The sequence below is a fragment of the Pseudophryne corroboree genome, chromosome 8 (assembly GCF_028390025.1).
Source record: "Pseudophryne corroboree isolate aPseCor3 chromosome 8, aPseCor3.hap2, whole genome shotgun sequence".
NCBI lineage: Eukaryota > Metazoa > Chordata > Amphibia > Anura > Myobatrachidae > Pseudophryne > Pseudophryne corroboree.
Window position 1 is genome coordinate 40,123,485 of NC_086451.1, and position 18,455 is coordinate 40,141,939.

The following is an 18,455-nucleotide window of genomic DNA, read 5'->3' on the forward strand; positions in this document are numbered from 1 at the left end:
AATCCTAAATTTGCCTATACAGAAGAATAACATAAAGCTCAAAGTTATGTCTTCCGCACCTCTGTACTACACACAGCTAAGCAGAGAATTTGTTAATGGACGATTGCCAAAGTGATTAAATGTCAGTCTTGTGATCCTGAAATCCAAATTCCTCACAGATTGTTGATCACAGAACAAAAGGTATTTAACTTATGTCTTTGATGATGGGGGATGGGGGGTGCTAATGACAAGTACAGGACAATGGGGGTCATTCCGAGTTGTTCGCTCGGTAAAAATCTTCGCATCGCAGCGATTTTCCGCTTAATGCGCATGCGCAATGTCCGCACTGCGACTGCGCCAAGTAAATTTGCTATGCAGTTAGGATTTTTACTCACGGCTTTTTCATCGTTCTGGCGATCGTAATGTGATTGACAGGAAATGGGTGTTACTGGGCGGAAACAGGCCGTTTTATGGGCGTGTGGGGAAAAACGCTACCGTTTCCGGAAAAAACGCAGGAGTGGCCGGAGAAACGGGGGAGTGTCTGGGCGAACGCTGGGTGTGTTTGTGACGTCAAACCAGGAACGACAAGCACTGAAATGATCGCAGATGCCGAGTAAGTCTGAAGCTACTCAGAAACTGCTACGAGGTGTGTAATCGCAATATTGCGAATACATCGTTCGCAATTTTAAGATGCTAAGATTCACTCCCAGTAGGCGGCGGCTTAGCATGAGCAAATCTGCTAAAATTCACTTGCGAGCGAACAACTCGGAATGAGGGCCAATATTTGTTTTGTGCGAGTGTTGCATCCATTATATATACTCTATGCGTGAGATTCAGTGTTAAGCATGGGTGTTTTAAGACATCAGTAAGCCATGCGGCACCCCACCTCTCTGGCGGCACTGTAGACTCTGACTTTGGGGGTCATGACGAGTTGACCGCTCGCTAGCTAGTTTTAGCAGCCGTGCAGACGCATAGTCACCGCACACGGGGGGGGGCTTAAATTTTTGCATAGTCGCTGCCCACGGGGGAGTGTGCGAACGCGTGTGCAGCCGAGCAGGACAAAAATGTTTTTTGCAGTTTCTGAGTAGCTCTGGACTTACTCAGCCCTTGCGATCACTTCAGTCTTTTTGGTCCCGGAATTGACGTCAGACACCCGCCCTGCAAACGCTTGGACACGTCTGTGTTTTTCCAAACACTCCCTGAAAACGGTCAGTTGCCACCCACAAATGCCCTCTTCCTGTCAGTCTCCTTGGGATCGGCTGTGCGAATGGATTCTTCGTTAAATCCATCACCCAGCAACGATCCGCTTTGTACCTGTACGATGGGCCTGCACATTGCGGTGCATATGCATGCACAGTAGTAACCTGTTCGCTGCACTGCGAAAAAACGGCAGCAAGCGATGAACTCGGAATGACCCCCTTTGTGCCAAAGTCTACTGTGCATGTGCAGGTCTCTGGGGAACATGGCGTCCGCGCCTTGTTCCTGGGGATATCTCAATTGCACATGCGATTCTCTCTGCAGTGCCAGCCACCATGGGTCTCTGGAGGAGTAAGTATAATTTTATGGGTGCAGGGTGTGCAGTGTGGGCCCATGTGCACCACATACATTGCACCCATTATATATACTCTGTGGGCGGCATTCAATTGTTACATCACACCCGATCTCTAAAGTGAAGGGAAATCGCGGGGCAATATTTAATCAATCCCCATAATCACGCATATCAAGCCCATAGCAGTCAAGTTTATCTGCGATGGTAGGCGGTCTGGCGCCATTTTTGTTCTCGGAGCGTGCGCAGACTCTCTGGATGCGGCTGCATCCTGTCTGAATAAGGCCCATAGTGCATACACATAAGATAGATCTTTAAGAGCTTGCAAAAGATCTAGGAGTGGCCACATCCAGCAACATGCTGTAGTTGATGATAGCTTCAGAGAGGACATTAATCCTGTTGTTGTATGAAGACCAGGGGTCTATGGAGTCTTCAGAGTAGAGAGGTCCCATGTGTCTGGGCCCTCTCCTCTGTAGCCGGCAGCACAGTGGAACTCTGAGCACTAGGGTCACTAGAGACCCCAGCAGTGTAACAGAGTCCAGTGCGCATGCAATTTTTTTACTGTGCATGTGCAAAACTCCGGGAAAATGGCCACCGCTGTGCTATTTTCCTGGTGATCTGTGCAGCGCTGCTGGAGCAGACTGTGGAGGGGTAAGTATTCAAAAAATGGGTGCAGGGTGTACAGCGTGGGCCCCCCTCAACCCAGGGGCCCATGTGCACCTATTATCGATACGCTGATGTCAGGAGTGCCGACAACTCTATCGGGCCCCGGTACTGGGTGGGGGTGTGGCCATCATGTGGAAGTATGGCCAGACAAGGGCTGTAACTAGGTGTGTGCGGAGGGGGCACCGCACTAAGCGCTGCAGGCTAGGGGGCGCTGTTGGTGGTACTTGTCAATCTGTTTTAATTACTTTCAATCACAGCTTTCCCTCTCTTTGAAGCCCAGCATTTCCTGACCCTGTTCCCTTCCGTCGCTAATACCTATACAACATTCATGAACTCAACTTGTGATTACTTTGTTATGTAGTCACATTGGTGGTCATTCTGAGTTGTTTGCTCGCAAGCAGTTTGTAGCAGATGTGCAAACGCTATGCCGCCTCCCACTGGGAGTGTATTTTAGCTTAGCAGCAGTGCAAACGAATGGATCGCAGAGCGGCTGCAAAGTTTTTTTGTGCAGTTTCAGTGTAGCTCAAAACCTTCTCAGTGCTTGCGATCACTTCAGACTGTTCAGTTCCTGTTTTGACATCACAAACACGCCCTGCGTTCGCCCAGCCACGCCTGCGTTTTTCCTGGCACGCCTACGTTTTATAATTCTCCCTGAAAACGGTCAGTTAACACCTAGAAACGCCCACTTCATGTCAATCACTCTGCGGTCAGCAGTGTGACTGAAATGCTTCACTAGACCCTGTGCAAAACGACATTGTACGTTGTGGCCGTACGACTCGAGTGTGCATTGTGCCGCATACGCATGCGCAGAACTGCCGTTTTTTAGCCTGATCGCTGTGCTGCGAACAACGGCAGCTAGCGATCAACTCGGAATGACCACCATTGTCCTTTATTACATTTCAAGATGCTGACATACCCGGGATTCAAACCCATTGCCTGTGGTATTGCAGTTAGACAACCTATTCATTGAGCTATCTGTCCTTGCATGGACAGGTAGATAATTCTATTTGAAGCCTACCTTGTACCTTGTGAAAAAATGATCAGCATTGCGGCCGATCAGATCTATGTAGTGTGTAGCTGGAAGAGATTGGATGTGTGGCTGCACACTACATAGATCTGCTCAATTGCAATACTGATCATTCTATTCTTTCTGTTGTTCTTGGGGGTAATTCTGAGTTGATCGCAGCAGGAACTTTGTTAGCAGTTGGGCAAAACCATGTGCACTGCAGGGGAGGCAGATATAACATGTGCAGAGAGAGTTAGATTTGGGTGTGGTGAGTTCAATCTGCAATCTAAATTGCAGTGTAAAAATAAAGCAGCCAGTATTTACCCTGCACAGAAACAATATAACCCACCCAAATCTAAGGGTGTGTACACACAGTGAGATTCGGACTTAACCGATTCTCACTGTGCGACAGGGGCCGGGTCGGCACTTAGCCAGTATCGCAAGCACATAATGAGTGCGCTTGCGATCCTGGTTCTGTGCGATTTTGGCTAAGTGTCAATCTTGACTCTCTTCTATAGAGATAGTCAAGATTGACTTGCCTGCACAGTCTATTTTTTCTGCCGATGCCGACCGCGCGGGACCGCGCATCGGCATCGAATCGGGATCGCAAGGTGACTGTCACCTTGCGATCTGCACTATCTTTTCTTCCGATTCTGACTATATAGTCAGAATCGGAAGAAAAGATCTCACCGTGTGTACACACCCTAACTCTCTCTGCACGTTATATCTGCCTCCCCTGCAGTGCACATGGTTTTGCCCAACTGCTAAAAAATTTCCTGCTGCGTTCAACTTGGAATTACCCCCCTTATTCTTGTGTGCTACTGTTGCTTTGTTTGATAATGACAGAGTTTTCCTTATGGAAATATTTAAATTGCAGAATTTATTGCGGTGAACAGTACACCACAAGTAACCTGTAGAGTCAATGTCATTTTCTGGCTGATACAGATTTGCTTTACTTGTGTCTAGCGTGGGATATTTCCATTACTTGTGATTAGTGATGAGCGGGTTCGGATCCTCGGGATCCGAACCCTCCCGAACTTCACCCATTTTACACGGGTCCGAGGCAGACTCGGATCCTTCCGCCTTGCTCGGTTAACCCGAGCGCGCCCGAACGTCATCATCCCGCGGTCGGATTCTCGCGAGATTCGTATTCTATATAAGGAGCCGCGCATCGCCGCCATTTTTCACTCGTGCATTGGAGATGATCGTGAGAGGACATGGCTGGCGTCCTCTCAGTTTCTATGTTCAGTGGGCTGTAAATTGTGCTGCAAATATCTGTGCTCAGTGTGCTGCAAATATCTGTGCTCAGTGTGCGGCAAGTGCAAATATCTACGTTCTCTGCCTGAAAAACGCTCCATATCTGACTGTGCTCAGTGTGCTGCAAATATCTGTGCTCATTGTGCTAATTGCTTTATTGTGGGGACTGGGGACCAGCAGTATTATATAGTAGGAGGACAGTGCAGAGTTTTGCTGACCAGTGACCACCAGTATTATACGTTCTCTGCCTGAAAAACACTCCATATCTGTGCTGCATTGTAGGAGGACAGTGCAGTGCAGAATTTTGCTGACCACCAGTATAAATATATGTATAGCAGTACGGTACAGTAGTCCACTGCTCTACCTACCTCTGTGTCGTCACGTATACTATCCATCTATACCTGTGGTGCATTTCAGTTTTGCATAGTTTGCTGACCACCAGTATATACTATATAGCAGTACGGTACAGAAGGCCACTGCTCTACCTACCTCTGTGTCGTCAAGTATACTATCCATCCATACCTGTGGTGCATTTCAGTTTTGCACAGTTTGCTGACCACCAGTATATAATATATAGCAGTACGGTACAGTAGGCCACTGCTCTACCTACCTCTGTGTCGTCAAGTATACTATCCATCCATACCTGTGGTGCATTTCAGTTTTGCACAGTTTGCTGACCACCAGTATATAATATATAGCAGTACGGTACATTAGGCCACTGCTCTACCTACCTCTGTGTCGTCAAGTATACTATCCATCCATACCTATGGTGCATTTCAGTTTTGCATAGTTTGCTGACCACCAGTATATAATATATAGCAGTACAGTACAGAAGGCCACTGCTCTACCTACCTCTGTGTCGTCAAATATACTATCCATCCATACCTGTGGAGCATTTCAGTTTTGCACAGTTTGCTGACCACCAGTATATAATATATAGCAGTACGGTACAGTAGGCCACTGCTCTACCTACCTCTGTGTCGTCAAGTATACTATCCATCTATACCTGTGGTGCATTTCAGTTTTGCACAGTTTGCTGACCACCAGTATAACTATATATAGCAGTACGGTACAGCAGTCCACTGCTCTACCTAACTCTGTGTCGTCAAGTATACTATCCATCCATACCTGTGGTGCATTTCAGTTTTGCACAGTTTGCTGACCACCAGTATATACTATATAGCAGTAAGGTACAGAAGGCCACTGCTCTACCTACCTCTGTGTCGTCAAGTATAATATCCATCCATACCTGTGGTGCATTTCAGTTTTGCACAGTTTGCTGACCACCAGTATATAATATATAGCAGTACGGTACAGTAGGCCACTGCTCTACCTACCTCTGTGTCGTCAAGTATACTATCCATCCATACCTGTGGTGCATTTCAGTTTTGCATAGTTTTCTGACCACCAGTATATAATATATAGCAGTACAGTACAGAAGGCCACTGCTCTACCTACCTCTGTGTCGTCAAATATACTATCCATCCATACCTGTGGAGCATTTCAGTTTTGCACAGTTTGCTGACCACCAGTATATAATATATAGCAGTACGGTACAGTAGGCCACTGCTCTACCTACCTCTGTGTCGTCAAGTATACTATCCATCTATACCTGTGGTGCATTTCAGTTTTGCACAGTTTGCTGACCACCAGTATAACTATATATAGCAGTACGGTACAGCAGTCCACTGCTCTACCTAACTCTGTGTCGTCAAGTATACTATCCATCCATACCTGTGGTGCATTTCAGTTTTGCACAGTTTGCTGACCACCAGTATATACTATATAGCAGTACGGTACAGAAGGCCACTGCTCTACCTACCTCTGTGTCGTCAAGTATAATATCCATCCATACCTGTGGTGCATTTCAGTTTTGCACAGTTTGCTGACCACCAGTATATAATATATAGCAGTACGGTACAGTAGGCCACTGCTCTACCTACCTCTGTGTCGTCAAGTATACTATCCATCCATACCTGTGGTGCATTTCAGTTTTGCACAGTTTGCTAACCACCAGTATATAATATATAGCAGTACGGTACAGTAGGCCACTGCTCTACCTACCTCTGTGTCGTCAAGTATACTATCCATCCATACCTGTGGTGCATTTCAGTTTTGCACAGTTTGCTGACCACCAGTATATACTATATAGCAGTACGGTACAGAAGGCCACTGCTCTACCTACCTCTGTGTCGTCAAGTATACTATCCATCCATACCTGTGGTGCTTTTCAGTTTTGCACAGTTTGCTGACTACCAGTATTTACTATATAGCAGTACGGTACAGTAGGCCACTGCTCTACCTACCTCTGTGTCGTCAAGTATACTATCCATCCATACCTGTGGTGCTTTTCAGTTTTGCACAGTTTGCTGACCACCATTATATACTATATAGCAGTATGGTACAGTAGGCCACTGCTCTACCTACCTCTGTGTCGTCAAGTATACTATCCATCCATACCTGTGGTGCATTTCAGTTTTGCACAGTTTGCTGACCACCAGTATATACTATATAGCAGTACGGTACAGAAGGCCACTGCTCTACCTACCTCTGTGTCGTCAAGTATACTATCCATCCATACCTGTGGTGCATTTCAGTTTTGCACAGTTTGCTGACCACCAGTATATAATATATAGCAGTACGGTACAGTAGGCCACTGCTCTACCTACCTCTGTGTCGTCAAGTATACTATCCATCCATACCTGTGGTGCATTTCAGTTTTGCACAGTTTGCTGACCACCAGTATATAATATATAGCAGTACGGTACAGTAGGCCACTGCTCTACCTACCTCTGTGTCGTCAAGTATACTATCCATCCATACCTGTGGTGCATTTCAGTTTTGCACAGTTTGCTGACCACCAGTATATACTATATAGCAGTACGGTACAGTAGGCCACTGCTCTACCTACCTCTGTGTCGTCAAGTATACTATCCATCCATACCTGTGGTGCTTTTCAGTTTTGCACAGTTTGCTGACTACCAGTATTTACTATATAGCAGTACGGTACAGTAGGCCACTGCTCTACCTACCTCTGTGTCGTCAAGTACACTATCCATCCATACCTGTGGTGCATTTCAGTTTTGCACAGTTTGCTGACCACCAGTATATACTATATAGCAGTATGGTACAGTAGGCCACTGCTCTACCTACCTCTGTGTCGTCAAGTATACTATCCATCCATACCTGTGGTGCATTTCAGTTTTGCACAGATTGCTGACCACCAGTATATAATATATAGCAGTACGGTACAGTAGGCCACTGCTCTACCTACCTCTGTGTCGTCAAGTATACTATCCATCCATACCTGTGGTGCATTTCAGTTTTGCACAGTTTGCTGACCACCAGTATATAATATATAGCAGTACGGTACAGTAGGCCACTGCTCTACCTACCTCTGTGTCGTCAAGTATACTATCCATCCATACCTGTGGTGCATTTCAGTTTTGCACAGTTTGCTGACCACCAGTATATACTATATAGCAGTACGGTACAGAAGGCCACTGCTCTACCTACCTCTGTATCGTCACGTATACTATCCATCCATACCTGTGGTGCATTTCAGTTTTGCACAGTTTGCTGACTACCAGTATTTACTATATAGCAGTACGGTACAGTAGGCCACTGCTCTACCTACCTCTGTGTCGTCAAGTATACTATCCATCCATACCTGTGGTGCATTTCAGTTTTGCACAGTTTGCTGACCACCAGTATATACTATATAGCAGTATGGTACAGTAGGCCACTGCTCTACCTACCTCTGTGTCGTCAAGTATACTATCCATCCATACCTGTGGTGCATTTCAGTTTTGCACAGTTTGCTGACCACTAGTATATACTATATAGCAGTACGGTAAAGTAGGCCACTGCTCTACCTACCTCTGTGTCGTCAAGTATACTATCCATCCATACCTGTGGTGCATTTCAGTTTTGCACAGTTTGCTGACCAACAGTATATACTATATAGCAGTACGGTACAGAAGGCCACTGCTCTACCTACCTCTGTGTCGTCAAGTATACTATCCATCCATACCTGTGGTGCATTTCAGTTGTGCGCAGTATATATAGTAGTAGGCCATTGCTATTGATATATTACTGGCATATAATTCCACACATTAAAAAATTGAGAACAAAAATGTGGAGGGTAAAATAGAGAAAGATCAAGATGCACTTCCACCTCGTGCTGAAGCTGCTGCCACTAGTCATGGCCGAGACAATGAAATGCCATCAACGTCGTCTGCCAAGGCCGATGCCCAATGTCATAGTAGAGAGCATGTAAAATCCAAAAAAATAAAGCTCAGTAAAATGACCCAAAAATCTAAATCAAAATCGTCTGAGGAGAAGCGTAAACTTGCCAATGTGCCATTTACGACACGGAGTGGCAAGGAACGGCTGAGGGCCTGGCCTATGTTCAAGGCTAGTAGTTCAGCTTCACATGAGAATGGAAGCACTCATCCTCCTGCTAGAAAACTTAAAAGAGTTAAGATGGCAAAAGCACAGCAAAGAACTGTGCATTCTTCTAAATCACAAATCCCCAAGGAGAGTCCAATTGTATCGGTTGCGATGCCTGCACCTATTTTTTCTTTCATTTTTCTTTGCATCATGTGCTGTTTGGGGACTATATTTGGAAGTGCCATCCTGTCTGACACTGCAGTGCCACTCCTAGATGGGCCAGGTGTTTGTGTCGGCCACTTGGGTCGCTTAGCTTAGTCACACAGCTACCTCATTGCGCCTCTTTTTTTCTTTGCATCACGTGCTATTTGGGGACTATTTTTTTGAAGTGCCATCCTGTCTGACACTGCAGTGCCACTCCTAGATGGGCCAGGTGTTTGTGTCGGCCACTTGTGTCGCTTAGCTTAGTCACACAGCTACCTCATTGCGCCTCTTTTTTTCTTTGCATCATGTGCTATTTAGGGACTATTTTTTTTGGAGTGCCATCCTGTCTGACACTGCAGTTCCACTCCTAGATGGGCCAGGTGTTTGTGTCGGCCACTTGTGTCGCTTAGCTTAGTCTCACAGCGACCTTGGTGCGCCTCTTTTTTTCTTTGCATCATGTGCTGTTTGGGGACTATTTTTTGAAGTGCCATCCTGCCTGACACTGCAGTGCCACTCCTAGATGGGCCAGGTGTTTGTGTCGGCCACTTGTGTCGCTTAGCTTAGTCTCACTGCGACCTTGGTGCGCCTCTTTTTTTCTTTGCATCATGTGCTGTTTGGGGACTATTTTTTTAATCTGCCATCCTGTCTGACACTGCAGTGCCACTCCTAGATGGGCCAGGTGTTTATGTCGGCCACTTGGGTCGCTTAGCTTAGCCATCCAGCAGTGGCGTAACTAGAAATTTTTCTCCCCCAAGCCAAAAAATCCTTCGGCCCCCCCCCCCCCCCCATACCCCACATAATTGGCACTAGCAAAGGGAGAAAAATGCGCGCGCCGCACCAAAAGGGGGTGTGGCTTTGTTGAAATGGGCGTGGCTTCACATGAAGGGCGTGGCATTGCAGGAAAAGACTACCTTATACCCCAGTTTTGCAACCTGCGCGCCCAGACGTTGGCCACCACAGGAAAGAAAAATAATCCTGATTCATGCCCCTTACATTATTTGTCATTTTTCCTCCTTATAGTAATGCCCAGTATACATTATTCCACATACTGCAATGGCCCTTAGACATTATTCCACACACAATAATGCACATGACACAATATGCACACACTGTAATGCCCCAGACACATTATGCCACACACCGTAATGCCTGTGACACATTATGACAGGAATCGCAATGCCCGTTATACATTATGCTACACACTGCAATGCCCCTGATACATTATAGCACATACAATGTCTGTGACACAGTATGACACACACCACAATGATCCTGAGACATTATACCACATACCACAATGCCCGTGATATAGTATACAACACACCGTAATGCCTGATACATTATGACACACACCACAATGTCCGTGATACATTATGCCACACACCGTAATGCCCATTACACATTAAGTTCTACAGTAAGGCTTCTAATTACTTTTAAATTACCTGCTCGTTGCCAGGGGTTTCATGCTCTTGGTTCCATGCACGGTGCCAGGGGTTTTCATGCTCAGGGTGTCATGCTCGTTGCCAGGGGTTTCATGCACTGGGTGTCATGCTCGTTGCCAGGGGTTTCATGCACTGGGTGTCATGCTCGTTGCCAGGGGTTTCATGCACTGGGTGTCATGCTCGTTGCCAGCGGTTTCATGCTCTTGGTTCCATGCACGGTGCCAGGGGTTTTCATGCTCAGGGTGTCATGCTCGTTGCCAGGGGTTTCATGCACTGGGTGTCATGCTCGTTGCCAGGGGTTTCATGCACTGGGTGTCATGCTCGTTGCTAGGGGGTAGTGCTAGTTGCTAGGGCCATGCTCCCAGTGCCACATATGCCCCCAGTGCCAGATATTCCCCCACAGTGCCTGGTATATGCCCCCAGTGCCAGATATTCCCCCACAGTGCCAGGTACATGCCCCCAGTGCCACATATACCCCCCCAGTGCCACATATGCCCCCTCAGTGCCTGCTCCCCCCAGTGCCAAATATTCCCCCACAGTGCCACATATGCCCCCTCAGTGCCTGCTCCCCCCAGTGCCAGATATTCCCCCACAGTGCCAGGTATATGCCCCCAGTGACAGATATTCCCACACAGTGCCACATATGCCCCCAGTGCCAGATATTCCCACACAGTGCCACATATGCCCCCTCAGTGCCTGCTCCCCCCAGTGACAAATATTCCCCCACAGTGCCAGGTATATGCCCCCAGTGCCAGATATTCCCTCACAGTGCCAGGTATATGCCTCCAGTGCCAGATCTTCTCCCCACAGTGCCAGGTATATGCCCCCAGTGCCAGATCTGCCCCCACAGTGCCAGGTATATGCCCCCAGTGCCAGATCTGCCCCCACAGTGCCAGGTATATGCCCCCAGTGCCAGATCTGCCCCCACAGTGCCAGGTATATGCCCCCCAGTGCCAGATCTTCCCCCCCACAGTGCCAGGTAAATGCCCACAGTGCCAGATCTGCCCCCACAGTGCCAGGTATATGCCCCCAGTGCCAGATCTGCCCCCACAGTGCCAGGTATATGCCCCCAGTGCCAGATCTGCCCCCACAGTGCCAGATCTTCCCCCCACAGTGCCAGGTATATGCCCCCAGTGCCAGGTATATGCCCCCAGTGCCAGATCTTCCCCCCACAGTGCCAGATATATGCCCACAGTGCCAGATCTGCCCCCACAGTACCAGGAATATGCCCCCAGTGCCAGATCTGCCCCCACAGTGCCAGGTATATGCCCCCAGTGCCAGATCTGCCCCCACAGTGCCAGGTATATGCCCCCAGTGCCAGATCTGCCCCCACAGTGCCAGGTATATGCCCCCAGTGCCAGATCTTCCCCCCACAGTGCCAGGTATATGCCCCCAGTGCCAGATCTGCCCCCACAGTGCCAGGTATATGCCCTCAGTGCCAGATCTTCCCCCCCACAGTGCCAGGTATATGCCCCCAGTGCCAGATCTGCCCCCACAGTGCCAGGTATATGCCCCCAGTGCCAGATCTGCCCCCACAGTGCCAGGTATATGCCCCAAGTGCCTGCTCCCCCGCCCCCCCCCCCTATGTGTTGGAGGGACATGGAGCGCAACGCGCGCCTCTCCAGTGTCCCTCCTGGCTCTCCGGCTGGTCTAATAAAGGAAGTGCCGGTTCGTGAGCCAATCAGAGCTCACGAATGGCACTTCCTTAGACCGGCCGGAGAGCCAGGGAGGGACACAGGAGAGGCGCGCGATGTGCGCTCCGTGTCCCTCCAACACAGCAGGGAGGGAGAGGAGACCGCAGATTGACATGCGGACGCTCGTCCGCATGTCAATCTGTTCTAAGTCAGTGGTGCCCCCGCAGCCCCTCGCCCCCAAGCCACCGCGAGGGCTGCGGGGGCAGTAGTTACGCCACTGCCATCCAGCGACCTTGGTGCACCTCTTTTTTTTCTTTGCATCATGTGCTGTTTGGGGACTATTTTTTAAATCTGCCATCCTGTCTGACACTGCAGTGCCACTCCTAGATGGGCCAGGTGTTTGTGTCGGCCACTTGGGTCGCTTAGCTTAGCCACCCAGCGACCTTGGTGCACCTCTTTTTTTCTTTGCATCATGTGCTGTTTGGGGACTATTTTTTTGAAGTGCTATCCTGTCTGACACTGCAGTGCCACTCCTAGATGGGCCAGGTGTTTGTGTCGGCCACTTGTGTCGCTTAGCTTACTCACACAGCTACCTCATTGCGCCTCTTTTTTTCTTTGCATCATGTGCTGTTTGGGTACTATTTTTTTAATCTGCCATCCTGTCTGACACTGCAGTGCCACTCCTAGATGGGCCAGGTGTTTATGTCGGCCACTTGGGTCGCTTAGCTTAGCCATCCAGCGACCTTGGTGCATCTCTTTTTTTTCTTTGCATCATGTGCTGTTTGGGGACTATTTTTTAAATCTGCCATCCTGTCTGACACTGCAGTGCCACTCCTAGATGGGCCAGGTGTTTGTGTCGGTCACTTGGGTCGCTTAGCTTAGCCACCCAGCGACCTTGGTGCACCTCTTTTTTTCTTTGCATCATGTGCTGTTTGGGGACTATTTTTTTGAAGTGCTATCCTGTCTGACACTGCAGTGCCACTCCTAGATGGGCCAGGTGTTTGTGTCGGCCACTTGTGTCGCTTAGCTTACTCACACAGCTACCTCATTGCGCCTCTTTTTTTCTTTGCATCATGTGCTGTTTGGGTACTATTTTTTTAATCTGCCATCCTGTCTGACACTGCAGTGCCACTCCTAGATGGGCCAGGTGTTTATGTCGGCCACTTGGGTCGCTTAGCTTAGCCATCCAGCGACCTTGGTGCACCTCTTTTTTTTCTTTGCATCATGTGCTGTTTGGGGACTATTTTTTAAATCTGCCATCCTGTCTGACACTGCAGTGCCACTCCTAGATGGGCCAGGTGTTTGTGTCGGCCACTTGGGTCGCTTAGCTTAGCCACCCAGCGACCTTGGTGCACCTCTTTTTTTCTTTGCATCATGTGCTGTTTGGGGACTATTTTTTTGAAGTGCTATCCTGTCTGACACTGCAGTGCCACTCCTAGATGGGCCAGGTGTTTGTGTCGGCCACTTGTGTCGCTTAGCTTACTCACACAGCTACCTCATTGCGCCTCTTTTTTTCTTTGCATCATGTGCTGTTTGGGTACTATTTTTTTAATCTGCCATCCTGTCTGACACTGCAGTGCCACTCCTAGATGGGCCAGGTGTTTATGTCGGCCACTTGGGTCGCTTAGCTTAGCCATCCAGCGACCTTGGTGCACCTCTTTTTTTTCTTTGCATCATGTGCTGTTTGGGGACTATTTTTTAAATCTGCCATCCTGTCTGACACTGCAGTGCCACTCCTAGATGGGCCAGGTGTTTGTGTCGGCCACTTGGGTCGCTTAGCTTAGTCATCCAGCGACCTCGGTGCAAATTTTAGGACTAAAAATAATATTGTGAGGTGTGAGGTGTTCAGAATAGACTGGAAATGAGTGGAAATTATGGTTATTGAGGTTAATAATACTATGGGATCAAAATGACCCCCAAATTCTATGATTTAAACTGTTTTTGAGGGTTTTTTGTAAAAAAACACCTGAATCCGACAAAAAATTTTCAGGGAGGTTTTGCCAAAACGCGTCCGAATCCAAAACACGGCCGCAGAACCGAATCCAAAACCAAAACACAAAACCCGAAAAATTTCCGGTGCACATCACTACTTGTGATACAATTTTTGTGATATGGTGCAACGCAGTGGTGTATCTATAATCGGTGCACACGGGCCCCTGGGGTTCAGGGCGGCCCACACCGTACACCCTGCATGCATTTTTAAAATACTCATCTCTCCGGAGTCCCCCGCCGGTGGTAGCATCAAATATTCGGTAAACGGCGCTGTGGCCATTTTTTCTGGAGATTTGCGCAAGCGCACTAAGAAAATCTCTGGGAAAATGGCCGCCGCAACATTTCCCTGGAGATTTGCTCATTCTCAATAGAGTCTGTGCACTCTCTAGTGCTCAGACTCTATACGTCTGGCGGGTGCCGGATGCAGTGGAGGGTCCCCCAACGGAGGAGGTTGGACACGGGCTTCCTCCTCTGTTAAGACTCCCGTGGAGCAACGCTCACTACAATAAATTTTACTCCATCTGTCGCACTCCTCAACTAAAAACTTTTATTTTAATGAACAAAGGGCCTAATTCAGAGTTGATCGCAGCAGGAAATTTGTTAGCAGTTGGGCAAAACCATGTGCACTGCAGGGGAGGCAGATGTAACATGTGCAGAGAGAGTTAGATTTGGGTGGGGTGTGTTCAAACTGAATTCTAAATTACAGTGTAAAAATAAAACAGCCAGTATTTACCCTGCACAGAGACAATATAACCCACCCAAATCTAACTCTCTCTGCACATGTTACATCTGCCTCCCCCCCTGCAGTGCACATGGGGGGTCATTCCGAGTTGATCGTAGCTGTGCTATATTTAGCACAGCTACGATCATCCACACTGACATGCGGGGGAACACCCAGCACAGGGTTAGCACACCCCGCATGTCAGTCCCTGCCTCGTTACTGAAGTACAAAAGCATCGTCCAGCGGCGATTGCTTCTGCACTTCAGCGGTAGCTCCCGGCCAGCACAGCTTTTGCGTGACGTCACGCAGCCGCTGCGGCCAGCTCCCCGCACGGTCCGGCCACGCCTGTGTTGGCCGGACCGCGCCCACAAAACGGGGGCCAAACGCCACCGTGCCGCCCCCTCCCGCCCAGCGACCGCCTCTGCCTGTCAATCAAGCAGAGGCGATCGCTAGGCAATGACAGCCGTCGGCTGTCAGCCATGCCCCATAGCATGCGCAGTTCAGGCCTGATCGCTGTGCTGCGATAAACTGCAGCGAGCGACCAGGTCAGAATGACCCCCATGGTTTTGCCCAACTGCTAACAAATTTGCTGCTGCGATCAACTCTGAATTACCCCCAAAAGTCCAAGAAATGTACATTTGGGACGGCTTACTGACATAGGTGGAAAGTGTAAATGTACACAGCAGTAGGCTCTAATATAACGTAGACATTCCAGTTGATTAGTCTCTCATCCCAGATCCTGGTCTGCTGTTTCCAGTACCTGAAAGAGAAAACTCGAAGACCACGCCCACTATTCACCAGTTAACACCACATAGACTGAGTGCAGCCTGTGGATAGGGATTTGCTCCTAGCACTGAAACTATGCAGCTGGACAAATGTAAGTACATGTATTATACAGGGGGCATAGGATTTGAATCATATTACAAATGGGATGGTGCAAATGTGGGAAAAGCTAAAATTCTGTTATGTCTTTGTGCTGTATGAAAATGCTGTACAAAATAATAACTCGGGGGTACCGCTCCGGGACTAGAAGATGGGGTCTGGTATTCCTGCTAATTAGCTATTTAAGATCAATCAAGCAAAGTTGAAACCTTATGTAAATGTGGCCCTGTTTAAATAGAGAAATTTCTGTGGTACTATGCATCCCAGCAATCCCTGAATTCTGGTTTTAAGTGCCTGAAGGGAGAAAAAAAAATTTTCACTACCAGCATAATGGTATTTGGTGGTCATTCCGAGTTGTTAGCTCGCTAGCAGTTTTTAGCAGCCGTGCAAACGCTATGCCGCCGCCCACTGGGAGTGTATTATTGCTTAGCAGTGCGAACGAAAGGATCGCAGAGCGGCTACAAAGTTTTTTTGTGCAGTTTCAGAGTAGCTCCAGACCTACACGCCCTGCGTTCGCCCAACCACGCCTGCGTTTTTCCTGGCACGCCTGCGTTTTTCCGAACACACCCTGAAAACGGTCAATTCACACCCAGAAACACCCACTTCATGTCAATCACTCTGTGGCCACCAGTGCGACTGAAAAGCTTCGCTAGACCCTGTGTGAAACTACATCGTTCGTTGTAATAGTATGTCACGCGTACGCATTGCGCCGCATATGCATGCGCAGAAGTGCCATTTTTTTGCCTCATCGCTGCACAGCGAATGAATGCAGCTAGCGATCAACTCGGAATGACCCCCATTGTCACCACTATATACTGACTAGATTTCAGTGCATTGCTTAAAGCTTAATCTGTGCTAATAAAGAAAAAAAAATAGGAATCCCCCCCCCCCCCTTACACCGATACCTCTTTCACATCACCAAAGCCGGGTCCCACCTGGGAATTGGAAACGGGTCGACAGGTCAAAAGGTCGACATGCATTTTTAATGGGTTTTTTGGAGTTGTTTTCTCAGTACAGTCAGGGCCAGATTAACAATGGGGCGGATGGAGCTACAGCTCCAGGACTCCACATAAAAATAGGCCCATCATCATGGCAGCATGATGATCACTAGCCACCAGCTGGTCACATGGTTGGTTATAAATCATATTTATTAAGATTGCGTTTCTATTTTTCTTACAAGTTTATACAATTTTTTATATTTTTACATATTTAGAGATACATTGGAACTGATAGTGTATGGCCCACATGGCTCTGGCCACACCTACACAGCAATGATCACACCTCCCCCATTTCTCACAATAGGCCCTTGAATATTTTCAGCTCCAGGCCCATGTGGCCCTTAATCCGGCCCTGAGTACAGTGACTGGGAACCCCAATTAGTGCACCGTGTCCTCGCTTTGCCGGCAACGGACTATGGGGGTCATTCCGAGTTGTTCGCTCGTTATTTTTTTCTCGCAACGGAGCAATTAGTCGCGAATGCGCATGCGCAATGTCCGCAGTGCGACTGCGCCAAGTTAATTTGCTATGCAGTTAGGAATTTTACTCACGGCATTACGAGGTTTTTTCTTCGTTCTGGTGATCGTAATGTGATTGACAGGAAGTGGGTGTTTCTGGGCGGAAACTGGCCGTTTTATGGGAGTGTGTGAAAAAACGCTACCGTTTCTGGGAAAAACGTGGGAGTGGCTGGAGAAACGGAGGAGTGTCTGGGCGAACGCTGGGTGTGTTTGTGACGTCAAACCAGGAACGACAAGCACTGAACTGATCGCACTGGCAGAGTAAGTCTCGAGCTACTCAGAAACTGCACAGAGAAGTATTTTTGCAATATTGAGAAATCTTTCGTTCGCAATTTTGATAAGCTAAGATTCACTCCCAGTAGGCGGCGGCTTAGCGTGTGCAAAGCTGCTAAAAGCAGCTTGCGAGCGAACAACTCGGAATGACCCCCTATGGCTGGAGGCATTACAGCAAGGAAAGAGGGATGTAGGCTGCTTTGTAGGTGACTGGCGTGGTTTTAGTTATGGTCCAGACTTCATGGAGGGGGGCTTCCTTAACGCTGCCCGCTGCAGAGATCCACACTCTTCTTGATGTGGCTCCGCCCCCTGAGCCGCCAGAAAGGAAATCCAGGTCAGCAGCCCCTGTGACGTGACCGGGATTTCCTCAGCAGTGCCGCATCTCTCAGAGCTGCTGTAGCGCAATGACAAGCGGCTCAGCCAGTTGGGCCGCTTGTCATTGAGCACTGGTGGGGGACAGCGGGCCACAGTGTCGGACTGTGGCATGAAGGGCCCACCGGGGGGATGCTGTTGTAGATACCCATGCTTAAGGGTGTGGCCAGGCTCCACTGGGGCGTGGCCAGCCACCACAGAGGTTTGGCTACCCATTACAGAGTACATGTTTTATTCCCCTTGGTAAATATATAATAAACCATATTCTTGTGAAGTATAATGTAACATATGTATAATGCACAATTCAAGTGCACTAGAATAGAGTCTGGAACCTGATCCCTAGAGGAGGAGGGCCCACAGGCAGTGGGGCCCACCGGTGGTTTCCCCTGTGGGCCAGTGCGACCCTGGTGGGCCATGTTGCCCACCCATAGTCTAGACTCTAGAGTGTATAGATAAAGGAATTTAGGTTTTAGCGCATCACACCCTAGTTATCCTGAAAATAAATGCATAAACACTTATGTAATACATTTTTTTAAATTCTTTAATCTTGATATATAAATACTAGAGATGAGCGG